Source organism: Lissotriton vulgaris, chromosome 1_1, assembly GCF_964263255.1.
Source record: "Lissotriton vulgaris chromosome 1_1, aLisVul1.2, whole genome shotgun sequence".
Lineage (NCBI taxonomy): Eukaryota > Metazoa > Chordata > Amphibia > Caudata > Salamandridae > Lissotriton > Lissotriton vulgaris.
In genome coordinates, this window is record NC_141685.1 from 535142178 (window position 1) to 535162595 (window position 20418).

The window sequence follows — 20418 nt, forward strand, 5'->3', positions numbered from 1 at the left end:
ATGGAGAACAAAAACCATTGTAAGCCATAGAGGTTAGGAATTGAAAATTATGCATACTGAATAGTACAGAAAGCCAGTAAAAAAATAAAAAAAAATAGTCCTTTCTCACCCTGGAAACATAAGAAAAACCAATAGTTACTGCCATCCAGGAACATTTTGTGGAAAATTCACCTTAAACGTGTTTCCGGTAAAGGGAGTGCAAGAAAGCATCAATATTAAAAAAATTACCGGGCGGATGAAGAGACGCGTGCGCGGCGACCCAAAATGGCGGCCGCCCGCGCATAAATGAGGAGAAAGCAGCGACGTTCACAGCCGAGAACCCTTGGCAGAGAAGTGCCTCAAGAGCAGTCCAGGCGATCACTGCATCCTCCGGAACAGAAGCCCAGTGATCCGGTGAACAAAGGTGATGCAGAAGCGGCTCTCAAAAGAACACGAGTCCCGCTGAAGAGTGGAGCTCAAGTAGGAACCGCCATTTTGCCTCGGCGTCGAAGCCACGCCCCATAATAAAAAACTTTAAACATAGAATCTGAAGACCAGTCAGCTGCCTTAAGGATGTCTTCTAAACGAGATCCCAACATGTAGGCCTTGGAGGCCATAGCTCCTCTCCCCGAATGGGCATCATATACAGAAATATCAATACCTACTTCCGACATCACCCATCTAACCCACCTAGCTAGGGTGGCAGTAGAGACTGGTTTGAAGGGCTTCTGAACTGAAATTAACAACTGACCCAACTGATCAGACCTGTTTGCAATAGTACGCTCTTCATAACATTTCAAACGGTGTAAGACACATAACTTGTTATTATGAGGAAAAGAAGGATACTCCACTGAACGTGACATGGTCTTTGTCCGTCTCGTGATCACGAAAGAGATATGATGTGGAGAAAACATTCTACCAGCCAGATCTAAGGCCCGTACATCAGACACTCTCCAGCAGGAGATGAGGCACAACAACATGGTAAGTTTGGCAGTAAGTTGTTTCAAAGACCTATCAGCATTATCAGGCCAGGATTCCAGAAGGGAAAGGACCTTGGAGACATCCCATAAAGTCGAGTACCTGGGACAAGGTGGATTAGCCACACAAACACCTTTAAGCAATTTACAAACCAGGGGATGCGTTCCCACAGATTTACCATCCACATGATCATGACCTGCTGAAATAGCGGACCTGAAATTATTACATGATCTGTAAGCAAGGCCTGATTCTGCACATTCAGAAAGGAAGTTTAAGATCTCAGTTACATCTGATCCCACGGGATCCACCTGCCGTTGAAGGCACCAACCCATCCATCTCTTCCAGGAAGCTGAATATCGCTTTCGGGTGGATGGAGCCCAAGCCTGTTGCATAAAGCTGGCAGCCACCTGTGAAAGGCCCGCAATGCTCTCATGTCTCCTGAGAGCGTCCACACCATCAGTGTTAACTGGTTCTGCAGGTCCAGTGGATGACATGCTCCCAATGGGTCCTGGAGAAGAGTCAGGAACACCGGAAGTTGAAACGGAAGATCCACAGACAATTCCAATAGTGTGGGAAACCATGACTGAATCTTCCACAAAGGCGTCACCGACTCTATTGAAGCTGTATGCCGACGGACAAAGGCCGCCACTCTCGGAATCAAGGCAAATGGAGGGAAGGCAAAGTTCCTCTGTTGGCCCCAATGGTGAAGGAACACGCCCATTCCCATTGCCTTCGGATCCGGTCTCCAACTGAAGAACAGGGGAAGTTGGGCATTGAGGCGAGAGGCATACAGGGCTATCTGGCAAGGGCCTTGCATATCCATGATCTGAGTAAACAGAGAGGGCTGAAACCTTGAATCGCTGTAATCTCTGAGGAACCTGGAGTTCCAGTCTGCCACTTGATTGAGCTTCCCCGGAAGGTACTCTGCCACGACAGAGATCTTGTGGTCCAGGCAAAAATGCCAGAACTCCTTCACTATGCTGACTAGCTTAGGGGACCTCGTTCCCCCGAGACGATTGATATATCTCACCGCTGAGACATTGTCCATCCGAAAAAGGATGTAACAGTTGCTCTTCAGGGGTGAGATAGACCTGATGGCAAAGGAGCCGGACAGCAACTCTAGGAAATTTATGTGCAATTTTAGTTCTTCTGTTGACCAACATCCTCCTGTGGTAAATTCTCCACAGCGAGCGCCCCAGCCCCACTGACTGGCGTTGGATTCGACAACCACGTCCGGGGCGGCGCCAAAGATTGCTCGCCCATTCCAGGCCGTCATGTGCTCCAACCACCAATGAAGCTCTTCCTGAGCCTCCAGAGATAAGGTAATGAGATGATCGTAGTGAAACTTCTTCTGAATGTAAAAGATCTTGAGTCTTTGAAGGGCCCGGTAATTCAAGGGACCCAGAAAAATGGCTTGGATCGAGGAAGCCAGTAGCCCCACAATTCTCGCCAGAACTCTCAGGGAAATCATTTGTTTGGACAAAGTAGATTTGATCTCCCTTTTTATAGATCTGATCTTGCTCACGGGAAGGAGGAGTTGGTCAGATACCGAGTCTATCAGGAATTCCAGGAATTCTATCTGTTGACTCGGGACCATGAATGACTTCTTGCTGTTGATGACAATACCCAGATCCAGTAACAGGGATATTGTCCACTCCAAGTGTGTGAGAAGAAGAGTCTGATCCTGCGCCAGAATCAACATGCCGTCTAAGTACACAATGAGGCGCACCCCCATTTCCCGTAGACGGGAAAACACTGGTTTCAGGAGTTTGGTTAAGATCCACGGGGCCGAAGGAAGACCAAAGGGGAGAGTGCGATACCGGTACCATTGCCCTTTCCATTGAAACTGCAAGAATTTTTGATGTGAGAGGCAAACTGGTACTGTAAGGTAGGCATCCTTCAGGTCCAGCTGGACCATCCAGTCTTTCTCCAACAGGAGAACTCTCAAAAGATGGAAGCCCTCCATCTTGAAGTGTCAGTAGACTATATAAGGGTTGAAATCTCTTAAGTTCAAGACCAGGCGTTGACCTCCGCCTTTCTTTTGAACCAAAAAGACGTTGCTGCAAAATCCTTCTGGGATGATGGGTCCCTCTGCAATAGCCCGTTTGACCAAAAGCTCTTCCAGTTATGAGTCTATAAAATTCTGTTCTTGAAGGGAAAAAAGGAGAGGGCGAAGGGGAAACACCTGACGGGGACAGTCCAACAGTTCTATCTGATAGCCCTGGACGGTCTGAAGGACCCACACATCTGATGTAAGATTTGTCCAACTGACCACAAAATGTAACAACCTGCCCCCTAGGGGAATAAACGGATATACAACACTTACCGGACGACTGGGAGTCGAAGTTTTTATATCCACAGTTTACACCATGGTTGAAACGACCCCTGTAGCCACGCGATCTGGAGGGGTAGAATCCAGCCTGCTCGGGCTCCTGGGTATAGCCCCTGCGCCTTGGGGCGATTCCCCTTTGAGGAATCAGGTTCGTGTAGTGGCCGGTCAAGCGTCCTCTGCCACGGTCGGCCCTACCAGAGACCTGATGGAGCACTCTCTTTAGGGAAGCCTGAGATTTATCGAGGAAGGCAAAGGTGCTCACAAATTAAGCAATGTCCTTCACAAATTTGTCGCCAAAAAGCTGACCTTCTGCCTAAGGGCCCGGTTCAGACGAGGTCAACTCCACCAATTGCGTATCAATCCTGAGCAGAACAGACTTGCGCCATTCAGAAGCCAAAGCGCAGTTAGCGTTGCCTAACATGCAAATCGCCCTTCGTGCCCATCCAGCCAGGACCTCAGGGTGGATAGCGGCACCTGTCTCCTGTGCCTCGAGGGCTAATTCAAGAATTTTGGCCAAAGGGCCCGAAAGGTCGAGGACCTTATCTTAGCACGCCTGGAGAGCGCAGTCAATCCTCTTATTAGGATCTTTTTTAAGAAGGTGGTCATCGAAGAGTCAATGTCAGGGGTGAGAGACACCTTGTGAGCTAAGTCTGGACGTGGGCATTCTGAGCTCTAACCTCCTTATCAAAACCCTTACGTAGATAGACTTGTATGTATTCGGCAACAGCAGGGGGAGGGACCCAGTCAGAGGACCTAGGGTGGACTATATGTGAGGGATCGAACATGAATGGGAAAGACTGAAATGGAGAGGAAGCTTGCCTACGCTTTTTCGCACACTTGCGAGGTCTAGACTCCTGGGACGAGTCTGTGTCTGTATCAGTATAAGTAGTGGTATCGGGGATGGGAATAGGAGAGGACTGGGGTGGAGAGGGAGCAGGGCTGCCATCTTTGGCCATTTCCTTGGACTTGTACAATTTAGAACATGGATGTGCGTGAGGCCAAGAGGAGCCCAAGGGTTCAACCGAGGGGACCTTCGGGGTTGAGTGGGACCCAGAGGGGGGAGTAGAAGTGTTAGGAGGGACCAGTAACTCCAATTTCTTAGCTAGGGGTAACAGTGTGGAAGACAGGGCCTTATCTAACTTGGCATCCAACTTTTTGTCAATAATGTCCTCCATGGACTCTTCCTCATAGTTCTCATCATCGCCCTGCACATCACACGCAGCAACCTCCTCCTGATAGAAGTGACAATCTTCCATGCTTGCAATAGAATATGAAATTCCGATCAGAAGTCCCCAGAGGGAAGCTCAATTATCAGCCCAATAAACTAGGGCATCGGTTGGGAGTAATGCCGGGCCTAGGAGCCAGTACAAACAATACCAAATTCAAATATCCAATGTAAAATAGTTCCACTCTAGGACTAATGGAGGGGAGTATAACCCCTATCTAACTGCAGTATAGGGGTACCCATAAATTCAGTCTTCCAGGAGCCCTGGAAAGGCAAGGGTTTGTTACAGGGATTCTGCGCAAACGCAGAACTGTGCACAGAGACGTAGGACCTCAGTGAATTAGGGTGTGCCAAAACTCACCTTATTACCCAAAATACCCTACCAGACTAGCAATTAGTGTCACATTAGCTCTTCGTCCTATAGCAAAGAAACCAATGATTAGACAACCTAGAACATGCGACTTAGGACTATCTCAGGAATGGTGGGAAGTGAGAACACTATTTTGTTATATTTTCATACCAGTGTACAACTGGAGTGAAATAGAGACACTGTAAGGTTAAAATGTTTATTTTAACGACGTGATCTCAAGCGCAGTATTTTAATCAACATAAGCATACATATGATTAAGAATAATACGGTCAGCATGGTTACAATTCCATAAAATACAAAAGGATGAATCATATTACAAGGATAGTGCAAACAGGTGATAAAAAGCGCCTATTTTATAGCACCCTCCCTATCTAGGAACTATGTATTATAAAACTATAGAAGGTCTCTGGAGTATTCTTTAGGGGGACCCCATTTACCTGTCCACTCAGTAAGTGTAAATTACATCAGGATCGGTTAGTCTCTCTGCATGCCTGGAATCTTCCAAGTGTGTTCAATTCTGGCAAGTGTGCTATGATAAAGGCGCCAGAATCCTACTCGATTTGCAGCTGCCAAATTGTTGTGTCTAAAATGTGTTACACGGACATGCCGATAAACAGGCTTGCACGTTCTGATAACCTTGGTGGCTCAGCACTCACTGTACAGACTTGGGACACGATGTATGTCTAGAGATGTCGAAAAACAAACCCTTTCTCATGTATAGACCTTCGTGAAAGCTAACTCAGTAAAAACAGCTAAGCAGTGCCGTGTGCAAAAAGCAGCAAAAAGGAAAAATGGCGTTTAAGCTCCTAATAAGCCATGCTAACTTAATATGCATGCAAATAGAGGCCCATAACCCACACTATAGGTTAATGCCTCGGACAAGCGTGAGGTTTATTGCAAGAAAAACGCTGCCTTGTCTGATCTCAAAAGGCCCAGACTGGCTCCTGGCATGCCGCGTATATCACCCCTGTTCAGCCTGGGGCAGGGCGTCTTATCCGGCAAATCACAAGGGCCGCGGGCACGCGTGCACACTGACACGCGCGAGCCCTGGAGACGCATGCTGAATGACCGCGAAGGCCTCGGCGTGCGTCTCACTCCTGGCGGGGGGGGGGCCAAATCCCTCCTGATCGCGATGGCGGGGAGCCTAAAGCGCAACACGCGCTAGAGAGGAGGGGTGACTAAAGGGACAACAGAGCGGGGCATGAACGGAGGAAGGCTCCGATATCAGCGCTACGTCGCACAGCAGCAGAAAGACACGGGTTTAGCCCCGAACACAAATCCACAAGTAAGGAGCATGATAAGATGCACAGCAATGTCGGTACAAGCAATATAAAAGAGTAACAACATTTTAAGAATGTATAATCAAATCACAGTATCAGTGCAAAGTATACAAGGTAGAGAGGCACTTATCTGGGCTGCGGAGAAGCAAAGAAAGCGGAAGCCAGTTTGGTGCCTCTCTACTTTGTATACTTTATGATGCAGCGATTGGCTGTGACAAAGGAGGCGTGGTTCAAAGCATCATGGGTATTAAATGTTTTACTTATGTAGATTTATTTTCATTGGCTGCTGTGTTTGCAGTAAAGAAATTGAGTAAGCATAATCAGGAGCCTCCGGTCCTGATATAGAATCTGGGTGAGGATGTGAGCACGACAGAAGAGTCGATGAGCCGGATCATAACTCCAGATTCCCACACACAGAGCCACGATCTGCTGATAGAGCGCGCAGTTCACCCGGGTCACTGGGTTTCCTAATTCTCACACGCACTGGGCCCTGGCGTGCACATTTAAACCAATGACTCGCGTTTGGCGTGAACCGGGTGAGATTATACACGCTACTATGAGTAATTCGGGGGGTGACTTCTCACCACTGTTGATCCTGTACCTGACTTACCACAGGCACGTTACTCCAGACGGATCAGGAGCTATCAGGGGACAGGTGACAGAGGTCCTAGAAGAGAATACACCTTATAATCCAAAATACATTGTCCACACTGTACCATATAATAACCACAGACACCTGATAAGTTTAAGAGTTTATAGAAAAATTTCAAAGTGAATATGTCAGAATTAGCAGAATACAAAGTAACACATCAAGCATTAAAATCACAACCAGAATATATCCGTGAATTAAAGCAAGGACCATTTGAGTATATGGGAACACTATGGGTAAGAGTATTAGGAACCAACTAATCACTGCAGTGTTACACTAGGACCTGGGATATGAACGGGAACTATAACATTTATCTATGCTATCTTGCTAAGTTCACTGCAATCATACTAAGGGAAAAGGAAAAAACAGGAACATACTAATAAAATATGACAGTTTGGCAATTTTCTAAAGGTGGGGAGAGAAGTGGAACAATCTAATAAACAATTGCATATAACTTGTTTTCAAGGTGATAGAGCAATATCACAGGCAAGAGTGCTTTATTAAGAAAACGGGAAGGGAGAGAGAGAGAGAGAGACGCAAACCCACAGTCTGATAATTACCTAATTCAGAATGAAGACCAACCCTGGCCACGGGTCAGTTTGGAAGGACGGGGACAAGGACCCTCAGAAAAGGAATGCCAGAATGCGAGCAGGTACAGCTCACGGACAGTCGGGACAGGATACCCCTCAGGATTAGGTACAGGACTGGACCCACCAAGGCACGACCAACACCCACAGCTTCAGAAGCAACGCCTGCGTTGCCCCTTTCTGCAAGTAATCCCGATTGGGTTTTCGAATTTCCCAGCAAAGTGCTCCGCCAGCACTTAAGACTATTTCCACCCCTAGGAGTTTGTGGAAAGTATGGACAGAGTGCTCCGCAGCACTCAAGATTGGATCACCTATAGAGTTCGTAGGGTCAGTGACAGGTCTGCTATTCGGACAAGTCGGACGATTTTCCTAGGCTAAACTAGGGCAGTTATACTCTTTGGGGACCCTTAGACCACCCACCAATGTTGCAAGTGACAGCTTCCCATATTATGATTGGTCAAAAGAGGTGGCCTGGACAATGTCACCTCCTAGAATTCAGAGTTCACATAATGCATATTTAATTTTCATTATCCGCCCCTTGGGTTCACGTTCCCATCATAGAAAATACAGTACTACAATGCAGTTCATAGACAGTGTTGATTCTTTCAAGGTGAGATTCTGTCTCTCGGAGGAGCTTTCTCAGGCGCATTGGGCTTCAGGAGCCAGCTGGCTTGTTTCAGCTTCTGCGCAGTGGAGCTTTTCCCCGGTCACATGACGGAGCCCAGCAGAGCCTCAAGTATGGCTCCGCTCCCGATTTTCCCAGCCCCAGAGACACGATACATGAAAAGTAAGCGAAAACAAATTAGAGTCATGCATAAAATGATCACACTGTATACCAGGCTAAAACTAAACACACCCCTTACTTTATAACTTCTATAGTATTACATTTTAGTGCGAAAAGACAGATAGGCGAAAGCAGCGGTAGCAAGCAGAGTGCGTGGTGAGAGACAAGCGGCCATCTTTGCATCAGTGCGCATGAGCACAGATTCCCTCCAGAATGCGAGTGCGTCACATCACATGGGTATGACCGACGCATGCGCAGACTGAATTTCAGCGAAGCAGCCATTTCTTCTAGTGCAAGCTTTGTTAGTATGAAAAGACACACAGGCAAGCCTCTTGGGTACACCCGCGTGTTGGGGAAAATGCAAAATAAGTGACGAACAGTTGGATTAATATGATTATACATTAAACGAGGTTCATGAGTGGGAGCAAGTCGCTTTACGTGCGAATCCTTGCTCCATCAATCCCCTCTTTGATGATATTTACTATCATCACTACAAAGGAAACAGATGCCAACTTTTCATTCTTCCATATCATTCATCTCTATCTCAACAAACTTATTGTTGATCTTTCTTTCGGCTTCTCTATGACAGTGGTGATTCTTCACCTTTTTGTAAATTTCATTCTTTAATTCTTCTAATTCTAATTCATCAATGTTTCTCTTCACTCCTCTCTTATTTGCAGTTTTTCTCTTGCACTTTTGGCATTTACAGCAGATGAAAATTATCAACGCAATCACACCTATTCCAAATATTGGCATCAGTATTTTCCACAGGATGTTTCTACCTAGGTTAGAAAACCAACCACCTATAGAGGAGAGACCTCCAGTCAGTCTCGTCCAGGCACTGTCAACCTCTAATGGTTTGAGCTCTTTTTCCAAATTAGTTATGTTCTTCACATATTGCTTTAATTCGATACTTTTGTCAGGAATGTAGGTGCAACAATGTTGCGCCTTCAGCATTCTACAGACTCCGCCCTCTTTCGCCAATAAGGTGTCAAGAGCAAGGCGGTTTTGCAAAACCATTGATCTGATCGCAACCATCTCAGTATTGACCAGCAGGAATCCAGCAGCAGTGTCAGTAGATAACCGATCCACTACTGTAGACAATTTGCAGATTCTATGAGTGTTCAGAACTACCCCCATTCCAGGTATCAGTGCACTAAAGATATCACCTATAATTTCACCTACACTTTCACGTTTACTACGCACTAAGCCATTAGTTTCGTCATCATTGCTTCCAGCAGCATTATTCACATGGTATATTTTCGGGAAAACAATGCCAAAGTAGCAGCTTCCATACCAGTGATCCGGCAATTTGAAATAAGCCTTGTTCCCACATATATAATATATTCCGGGAAACACAGGTTCTGACCCATTTTTGAAACCCCAACCTCCAATTACCTTGTAATTATGTTCACACTCGCTGGAACCAATGAACACATTGTTATAGTATTCTGTCCTTTCTCTATGGAGACAAAGTTTTCCTTTTCGTTCAAAATCCAGCAACAAAGCAGGATTAGCTTCGCCTTGAGAGGTGTTATCCATGTGCTCAGCCCACCTAGGGACTCTATTCTTTTCATCATTTGCCTTTTTCTGAAACTTTTCCCTCCTTCGGTCTGCCATTTTAATGAACATCTTTTCCTGCTCTTGCAAAGAACAGGTCAGATTTTCCTGTCGTGCTTCATCTAAGTCTATGTCACCTATAGTCAGGAAATATTCTCCCATATAACGAGTTACGTCACTTTTAATATGTACAAGGTTCAGGTGTCCTCTAATAGGAAGCTCAGAAAAGACTACGTCAGCATTTGAATAGTAGTACTGTAAAGTGCTTCTATAAAACAAGCTAGCTAATATACTACAGGAAATTCCATAGGTTAGGGGTAAGTGGTGATATTTCACACCTTCAGCTACAGAGGTAGGTAGCTTCATGCAGACATAACAGTCTTCTATTTCCATAGCTTCTACATAATGCACTAACAAGTTAGCAAAAACATTTAAATGCGTCCGGTTTTTCATCTTGTGAAAGTGCAGTTCACCCTCATCTGATGCTTCTAAATTCTGTCGTGCTTGTCTTTGCCTATCTAGAGTGTCATGTCGTCCTAAGCTTCGTGGAGTTTCTGCAGTCCGTGCAACGTCTGTGTCTAGTATTTCAGGTTCAGTAGGGGACAGGTTAGGATTTTTACTTATCATAAAAGGTAAAAAGACGGTTAATCCTATCCACATTACTATTAGCATTGCTATACTACACAAGCATATCTTACAGCAAGTTTTAAGACACCCACATCGGGATCTCCCAGTCACGCTTGAATCAGACATTTTAGCTTACAGGTGGCTTTTGCAACCCCTCTTCTTTTCTTTATGCAGGGCTTCGCTCTGTTTTGTCTCAAGGAGGGTCTTCGTCCGAACTCTGATCAGTGACGGACTCCTCGTCACTTTTCCCACTGTGATGGGGTTCATCAATTTCTTCCAGCACCAGGTATGTCCATTCGGGGCTCCGATACAGTTTATTCTGTTTCTTCAATCTGTCGCTTTTTCTCAGAAACTTGCCTCGGGCTGGTTTCCGTTCACTTTCAGCCCTTTCGCGGTCTTTCAGTTTCTCTTCGACAGTTTTTAGTCGGAGTCTTAGCCTTTTGACGTACCTGGGTGTACTTTTGTTTCTGCGACTCTTAGTAGTTGAGGACACTTGACCTTCCTCGTGCACTCTTTTATTTTTCTTCTGGCGCTTGACAGAGTCTATTTCCCTCCCTGTCTGACTAGTTCCAGGTCTTTCATCTATTTCTTCTGCCTTGTCCTCTAGCTGGTCCTGTTCAGGTTCGCTTTGTGGGTTTTCTTGGCTGTTAGGTGAACTGGAGTCTGATGCCTGAACACGTTCATCTATTTCTAACTGCCCTGGTTCATGCACTTCGTTCTCTTCACTGTCTTCCGCATGAACCTCAGCCCTTACCACTATCTGTCCCTTTACAGGCTCCGGAGTTTCAGGTGGAGCGTTGACGTCTTGATCTGTCCCTACTTGGCCTATTTCCTGATCAGGTGTGATGTGTGTCTGGTTGACCTGACCTTCTCCTTCTAGTTCTGTCTCACCTGGACTATCCCACTCACTGTCTAGGTAGGAATATTTCCTGGTTCGTATTGGATCATGAACCTGGTCGTCGGCGGGGTACCACTCAACGTCTCGACTTGTGCTTGGCAGTTCGATGTCAGCAAGATCCGGACTCTCTTCGGGAGATTCCTCAGCGGTGCTGCCTTCAGCTTCAGTCGCGTTTTCTCCGGTTACCCGCTTTGTGTGGCTGGCATGGATCCACTTCGGCACACCAGCGCACTTTACAGCAGTAGTGGTGACAAGAATCACTTGTCTCGGGAGGAGGAGCTTCGCCGGCGACCAAGATGGCCGCGTGAGCTCGGAGCTCCGAAGACCTCCCGATCCCCCGCAATAATCCTGCTACCCATCCTGTCCCACGATTGTGGGAATCGACTGCTAAGCCGGTCCTGATGCGGCACCCGCTTTCGGAATGAAAATCTGACATTCCTGGACTCAGTTAGCTCGACGGACCCCGGAGGCTCCGCCCGCGTCATTGGCGACCGTCGAGGGGTACAGCGGTGTCCTCACATGGTGCCTCCCTGCCTGCGCTTCGTCCCCCCGAGGGGTGCCTCTGAACTTTGAGCGCCTTGCTGCACGGCCTCGACACCGGACCTTGGCAACACCGCTGTGTGCATTGCGCATATTGTACGAAGCTTCTTCGCCCCTGTTGACCACCCGGCCCGTGAGTGCCAACATGGCGGGCAGAGGTGACCCGGACAAAGGCAAGTCTCAGCGGCTCAACAGAAAACCATCCCAGTCCCAATCCACCATTCCGGAGCGATTTTCCCAGTCTAAGGGATCACCGGGACTGTCGGGCCGCACTAAAGACTCGAGAAGGGATGAATCGCCGGACGACTCTGAAATAACACTTCGGGACGTCATGGGTGCGATAACGGGGGTGAAGACGGAGATGCACACTCTCCGCGAGGAACTGTCCAGCAAGGTTGACTCCCTGAAGATTGAGTTGAACCTCATCAGGACCGACCTCGGGAAGACTAACGACCGGGTGAAATCGCTGGATCTCAAGACTTCTAGCCTGGTCACTGATGTGTCCGATATCCAGACGGAGGTGCGTGACCTGAAGATGGCGAATGGATTGCTGGCGCGTCGACTGGACGAGTTCGAAGGTCGCGCGCGGCGCCAAAACGTTCGCATCACCGGGGTGCCGGAGAAGGCTGAAGAGGACTCGACTGAACTTTTTGTGGAGGACCTGGTGGTTAAGAGCTTGGCACCGGGGGGCCTGAGTAAGTTCTTTTCGGTGGAAAGGGCCCACAGGGTACCGGGTGGGCCGCCGAAGTCGGGCGCCTCCCCTCGCCCTATCATCGCAAGGCTCTTTAACTATAGAGATAGAGACGCTATCCTGCAGGCATCGAGGACCGCGGGCCCTCTACGCTTCCAGAACTCTGAGGTGAACTTCTTCCCGGATTTCACTCAGGCTGTCCAGAAAAAGCGCCAGAGCTTTACGGGAGTGAAACGGAGACTGAGGGAGATGGGCCTGCGTTACTCCATGCTTTATCCTGCCAAACTCCGCATCGAGCGTGACCACCGGACCTTCTTTTTTGACTTTCCAGATGACGTGGGACACTGGCTTGATACCCTGCCCCAGGAGCGACATGAACCGGCTGACCAGACGGAGGAGACCACCGGAGGCGCGGAAGCACAGGAATAATCGTTCAATCACTTGACTTTCTGAGAGCTGGGTAGCCGTAAGGGGCATCGACTTCAGACATTGCTGCTATTGGTTTGACTCGTTTTGTAAATAATATGGGGGATGACGGGGGGGGATGGGATGCCTCCTTTCTCCTCTGTGGGCTTCTTGTAGATTAGTTAAGGGGCGACAGGCACACTGCTAGTTGGGGTGGATTATAGTCTAATGCAGGGGTGCAGGGTGGTGGGTAGTTGGGGTGTGTTTTTTCAACTTCTTTCCATGTTTTACTCTTTGTTCTGGCTGAGGATCTATTGGACTGCTATGTTATCACTGTGGGCGCCATTGCGGGTGGGGGGGGGAGGGGCGGAATGTCCTTGATGATGGGGGGTAAATCTCTTAACTTGTTGAGCTGGAATGTGAACGGGTTGGGGGACCGCATTAAAAGGGGTGTCGTGTTGCAGATGCTCAAGCGATGTTCGCCGGATGTGGTTTTCTTGCAAGAGACCCATCTAGTGGGTCACGCCTGTAAAGCATTGAATAGACGTGGATTCAAAATGGTGGCACATTCGGGGTTCTCCTCGGGATCCAGAGGGGTGGGTATCATGGTGCGCATGTCCCTCCCGTTGGAGGTGGAGTCTGTGCTTGCTGATGAGAGAGGCAGATATGTGGCTGTGGTGGGCAAATGGGAGGGCCGCACGCTAGTTTTGGTTTCGGTTTATGTTCCCCCGGGGTTGCAGGAGACTACTTTCAGGGATCTGGGTGGCGCCATTTTAGGTCTCCCCGAGGGATTGTTGCTCGTGGGTGGTGATTTCAACTCCGTAGTCTCGGGAGACTTGGACCGCTTCCCATCCAGAGACCTGCGTCCTTCTCAGTCCTGGCTACCTGATTTTCTGAGCTCCATGGGGATGGTTGATTGCTGGCGTTTGTTACACCCCACCCAGCGGCAGTACACTTTCCTCTCGGGTGCCCACGGTAGCCTTTCTAGAATAGACCCCGGCTGCCCAGGCGCAGTCTGTGTCCACCGCGCGTCTTTTGGCTAGGGGCATTTCGGATCATTCCCCGGTTTGGGTCTCTTTTGACTTCCAGATACCCGCGTCCTCGCGGGTGGCACCCATCAACCCATGGTACTTCCGCGATCCGAAGACCAGGGCGCTCCTGGCTAAAGCTATAGCTATGGACCGGTACTTTGCCGAGAATACTGGCTCCGTTGACTCTGCCGTCTCCCTTTGGGAGGCTTTTAAAACCGTGCTTCGTGGCGAGGCCTTCTCCCTGATTGCGGAGGCCCGCCGTCGACGGGATGAGGATGTGGTGCGGCTGGAGTCTGATCTCGCTGACTTAAACTCCCAACTGGCGCTGGGCCCGTCTCCCGACCTACTTCACGCCCTCTCCCTCAAACAGTCCGAACTCCGGGCGACTGCCACTGACGCGGCGAAGGCCTTGAGCAGGGAGCAACAGGGCAGGATATATGATTCGGGAGACAAGGCGGGCAAGCTCTTGGCGTGGTTGGATAGACGGGAGCTCGCGTCCCGGGTGGTCCCAGAGTTGGTGGGTGCGGATGGCCTGTCCCTGACGGACCCGGCGGCTATAGTTGGGTCCTTCGCAGAATATTTTGAGGGGGTCTATACCTCCGCGAATCCCCTCCCGGAGTCTGTTTCGGCTTCCCTTCTGGAAGACATCGAACTTCCCTGCCTCTCAGATCTCGAACGAGACGACATGGATCGGGACCTAACCGTGGATGAGGTGGCCTTGGCGATCCGGTCGTTGCGCTCTGGCAAAGCGCCGGGACCCAACGGCATCCCGGTTGAGCTTTATAAACTCAAGGCCGACACACTTGCCGCACCCTTGTTGAATATGTTCCTTGAAGCCCGCGAGGCAGGAGAACTCCCCCTCGACCAACGACTTGCCACCATTGTGGTGATACACAAGGAGGGAAAACCGCGTGATTTATGCCGGTCCTACAGACCCATCTCACTTTTGAACGCAGAACCCAAGATCCTGGCCAAACTGTTGGCCAACCGGCTAGTGGGAGTGATCTCGGACCTGGTTCATCCGGACCAGTCTGGCTTCATACCGCACCGGAATACGGCGCTCAACTTGAGACGGCTTCACGCGGTCATGGCACGTGCTCATCTGCTTCGTGAACCCGCAGTTCTCGCCTCCCTTGATGCCACTATGGCCTTCGACTCGCTGGAGTGGAATTACCTATGGGCAGTCCTGGCCAAGTTGGGGTTTGGACCCGCTTACGTCGGTTGGGTCCGGCTGCTGTACTCCGCTCCGCTGGCTAATGTGGCTGTTAATGGTCGGTTGTCGGCCTCCTTTGCGTTGCACAGGGGCACTAGACAAGGATGCCCGCTCTCGCCGCTCCTGTTCGCCCTGGCGCTGGAGCCTCTGGCGGCTTGGATCAGGGCGCACCCCGATGTCTCCGGGATAACGTGGTCCCCAGGTTTCGAGGACCGGGTGTCGCTTTACGCGGACGACATCCTTTTGTACCTTACCTCTCCCTGCCGCTCGCTCATTGTAGTTTTTGACCTGTTGGGGACCTTTGGGGCCCACTCGGGCCTGGTGATCAACTGGTCTAAGTCCTCTTTGTATACGTTGTGTGGAGACACTCCGCGCCTCCCCCGTGGGTGCTCAATACAGATAGCCCAGCAGGGCTTTCGGTACTTGGGCATTTACGTGTCGCGGGACTCCCGAGCCCGATATTTGCACAATCTACTTCCACCATTGGTGCGGCTGCGCCGGGACGTCGAGGGTTGGAAGAAGCTACCGATCTCCCTGATGGGCAGAGCTGCGTTATTTAAAATGATGGCGCTGCCTCGCTTCCTTTACGCTCTGCAGAATACCCAGGATCCCGTGCCAGCTAAATACTTCGGGGAGATCGAATCCTTGCAGCGAGCGCTGTTGTGGGATGGTAGACCACGAATCTCGTTGGTCAAGCTGACCATACCATGCTATGATGGGGGTATCGCCCTGCCTGATGTGCGACGCTACTACTGGGCGTCCCAGCTCGCGGCAATCAACCATGGCCTCTACGGCCCGGCGACCAACCCGGGCTACGCCATGGATCGGTGGCTCGTGGGTGATGGGAACTATTATAGAGCATTATACTCCAGGTCTCTGGATCGGAAGCTGACGGGCCCCACTAAGACGATGGTGCATATATGGCGTGCAGTCACTGACACCTTGGGCTGGAAAGATAGGGTTACCATGGCCACCCCACTGTATGACTCAGACATACTGGGAAAGCTGTGGCACACTAAGGGCTTTGACAGGTGGGACACCATTGGGATATCTAAGGTTGGGGACATGGTGGCAAGGGGAAGGGTCAAGACGTTTGAGGTGCTACAATCTGAGTTCCAACTGGCGGCGACGGAATATTTCCGACACGCCCAGCTTAGCCATGCCCTCTCCCCCCATATATCGGAGGGGGAGGCGATCCCCGAATCGTCACCCCTGGAGGATCGGGTGCTGGACGGTCACATGCCGGACAGCGCTATCTCCCTAACGTACAAGAAGCTAATTAATGTGAGAGTTGATTTGCTTGAGCGATTGAGAGAGCACTGGGTGAATGATGGCATAGAGGTGGACGACGAAGAGTGGCAGTCGGCGGTCTCCTCCCCTAGAGAGGTGGCCATATCGGCACGGCTCCGCCTGGTTCAGTTGAAGATACTACACAGGGTGTATGTCACCGGCCCCAGACTCATACATATGGGGCTCTCAACGGATGGTCTGTGCCGGCGGGGATGTGGTATGCTTGCGACCTTCATGCACATCATATGGGAATGTCCTCCTCGGGGCGCCGCCGGTCTAACCAAGTAGGTTTACGGTCTGAAGAACAGAAGCTGCAAGAGACGGACTCTTGCCGTCTTGGAAGCATTGGTGCCCATGATGCGGTAATTCCGCAAGGAAGTGTTTTTTCTTTGAATAAAAGAAATTGCACCTTTTTTACACGAGTTCACAATTTGTGCACTCCATCTTGGACTAGGGCAGGACGCACCTTAGCGTGTGCGGACCACCCAGTTCATTTTCACGGTCCTGACGAAAACCTATGACTAAATACAATGGTTGAAACATGTAGACCCTTTTAACCAATAGCATCAATCACACTTCACATAGCACACTTAGCTATTTTTAAAGACACTTCTTATTTTCACCAAAGTCTACCTAATTAGGCATAGGTGTTACACATTTTTATTAGGGTTCAAGCACTCAAGAATAAAACTTGCAGTGAGTAGTGTTGGCCCTTTTTAAATTCATTTATTTTGATCGCCTTGAACACATAAAAGAAAACAACCCGCTCCTCTGTAATCAGGAGTCGCAGCACACCCTATAGGCACTCGGCCTATGGGGTGGGACCCCGATGATGAAGCATGTCACCAACCAGGTTGGTGAGTGAGGGGTCTTCTACAAGGATATGCATTATCCACTGACAGGTTGGGATAGACTGTGCTGAATTGAGCACTTTAACCCACTGTGAGAGATTCTTTTTTCTCTAAATTTTTGAGGGGTAACTCCTCCATTGTTTTTGTAATGTCCTGGAGTTGCCCGGTATTGGACACGAGTGCATGAGGTGATGGAAGAGGTGACTGGTGTGGCCCTACCGGCTGAGGCCCGGCGATGCCTCCTCAATATTTGGTGCCCGAATGATTACAGCGTTGCCCAGACCCGTTGGGTCACCCTGGGCAACATGGTGGCCAAGAGAGATATCGCCCAGAAATGGGGTGCGCCTGCTCCTCCCTCGCTCAGCTTATGGGAAACCAATATGGACTGGTGCATGCTGCGTGAGAAGACGGTGTATGTGGCCAGGGGCAAGCCTAGAATGTGGAGGTCTGTGTGGGGTGCTTGGAACTCCTATAGAGGTGATATTTGCGACCCCCCTGTGGAGATTGACTCCGATGTCCAGCTTTCCCCGTAGTGCCCCTTACCCGTGGTTCCAGATAGGTTATCCTGGTGTGCTACCTCCCACATGCCTTATTGATGTCATTATTGTTATGTGCTGTCTTGGGTGTGCGGCCCTCGACCCCCTCCCGCTACACAAGTCCGCTATCTCTGTACCGTCCTCAGCCTACCTTCTTCCTCTTTCACTTTCTTTCGTGCTTAATGCACACTTCTTTCTCCTGGCCTTTGAGGCCTTCTTATTCCTTGGTTTATTCAATTCTAGGTTCGACAATATTTGAAAATTAAACCTGATTGCTTCTGCATATAGTATTGTACACAACCTTACCTGCTACCTCGATGCTGCCTGGCCTCCGGGATGTATGGCTGAATAGCGGTGTACTTTTTCTACAAATAAAGGTTTTCCCAAAAAAAAAAAAAAAAAAAAGAATCACTTGTCTCGGCTTTCCCCACTTTGGTCCAAGGCAACTCTTCCGGGTGTGTTTCTTTAACACCACCCAATCGCCTGGTCGCAGCTTATGTGCCGGAGTCTTGGGCCAATCGTCTTCTGTCTCTCCAATCTGGTGGGAGATAGAACGCACTTGGTCACCCAGTTGCTTGCAGTATTCTAGCACCAAATCATCAGTAATGCTTAGCAGTTTGTGTCCAGGTACCCATGCTTGTCGCATCACTCTCCCCATTAGTACCTCATGGGGGCTCGGGCCTGTTTTTCGATTTGGAATACTTCTCAGACTCATCAGCACAAGGGGCAAAGCATCTGTCCAGTTCATTTTGGTGGAATCACACATCTTCGCCAATCTGGACTTTAGCGTGCCATTTATCTGTTCAACCACCCCAGATGCCTCGGGATGGTAGGCACAGTGCAGTCTTTGCTTCATTTTAAAAGCCTTACAGAGCTCTTCTAGGACATCGTTGGCAAAATGCCCACCTTGGTCCGTTTCAATCGTTTCCGGGATCCCAAACCTAGGTATCAACTCCCTGAGCAATAGCTTGTCTGTAGTTAGGGCATCATTTTTCTTTGCTGGGTAAGCCTCCACCCACCTGGAGAACAGACAAACTATGACTAGGATATATCTATATCCCTTGCATTTAGGCATGGTTATGAAGTCTGCCTGCATTCTAACAAAGGGACCTACTGCCTTGCCGATGGTACTCTGCTCTACTACAGTCCTCTTTCCTGCATTGAATTGCTGACACACTAGGCACCTCTGGCAAAGCCGTTCCGCCTGGTTCCTGAACCTTGAATTAAAGAACACCTTGTCAAACACGCGACACATGGCATCCCTTCCCATATGTGTGGGTTCATGTACCATTCGGACCATGGGATCTATCAGACTGTCGGGTAGCACGGGCATTCCACTTTTATCTACCACCACACCGTCATTCCTCATTCTGCAGTCATTTTCACTCCATCTAGCTTTTTCTTCCCTGCCTGTTGCCTGTTGTAAGTCTCTCAATTCATCCCACGCTGGCACATTATCAAACAGCATCAGTTGGCAGCTGTGTCCACCCCACAACCCAATTTGGAGGGACATTTTGTGTCGGGCGCAAAATTGGGCAATTTGGTCAGCGTATCTGTTTCCGGCTGTCACATCATCATTTCCTGATTTGTGAGCCGCACACTTGACCACGGCCAATTCTTTGGGCAATTGAATAGCTTCCAATAATTCTTGTACCACCTTTCCGTTTCTGATAGGGGTACCTGAGGAAGTCATGAATTCTCTTTGTAACCACAGTTGGCCGAAGTCATGAACAACCCCGTAACAGTTCTGACTGTCGGTGTAAACAGTTATCCTTTTGTTCTTTCCCCTCTTACAGGCTCGGGTCAGAGCGATGAGCTTGGCTACTTGGGCCGATTTCACTTCGCAGAGGTAAGATGCTTCTATGGTCTCCGTCAATGTGACAACAGCATAGGCAGCACACAGACCCCCACTCTCATGTCTCAAACATGAGCCGTCCACGAACATTGTCTTATCCCCATCAAGTAATGCTATTTCTCTGATGTCAGGACGGGGCTTAGTGCTGAATTCGGTTAGATCAATGCAATTATGTTCCATTTCACCTTCGTCATCTACATCCAGGGGAACAGGCAACAGAGTTGCTGGGTTTAGGACATTGCACCGAGAAATGGTTACATTCTCAGCACCAATCAAAATTCTCTCATACTTAGTCAGCCGACTAGGTGTGAGATACTGGGTTTTGGTTCTTGTCAGTAGGATCACAACAGAGTGTGGAACATACACAGTGACAGGATGTCCCATTACAATATTTTCACTCTGTTCCAGGCTGATACAAGTAGCAGCTACTGCTTTCAGACATCCGGGCAGACCAGCAGCCACCGGATCTAAAGTGGCGGAGAAATATGCTACAGGACGCCTGACCAGCCCATGCTCTTGGGTCAGGACTGAGAGTGCGCAATTTTCTCTTGTGTCACAGAATAGTTCGAACCCCTTGGAATAGTCTGGCATACCTAATGCAGGTGCGGTGCATAGACAATTTCGCAAGGTTACCCATGCGGACATGCTTTCGCTGTCCCAACCGACTGGGTCTTCCACTCCTTTCCTGGTCATTTTTATCAAAGGTTTGGCTAGATTTGCGAAACCCACAATCCACT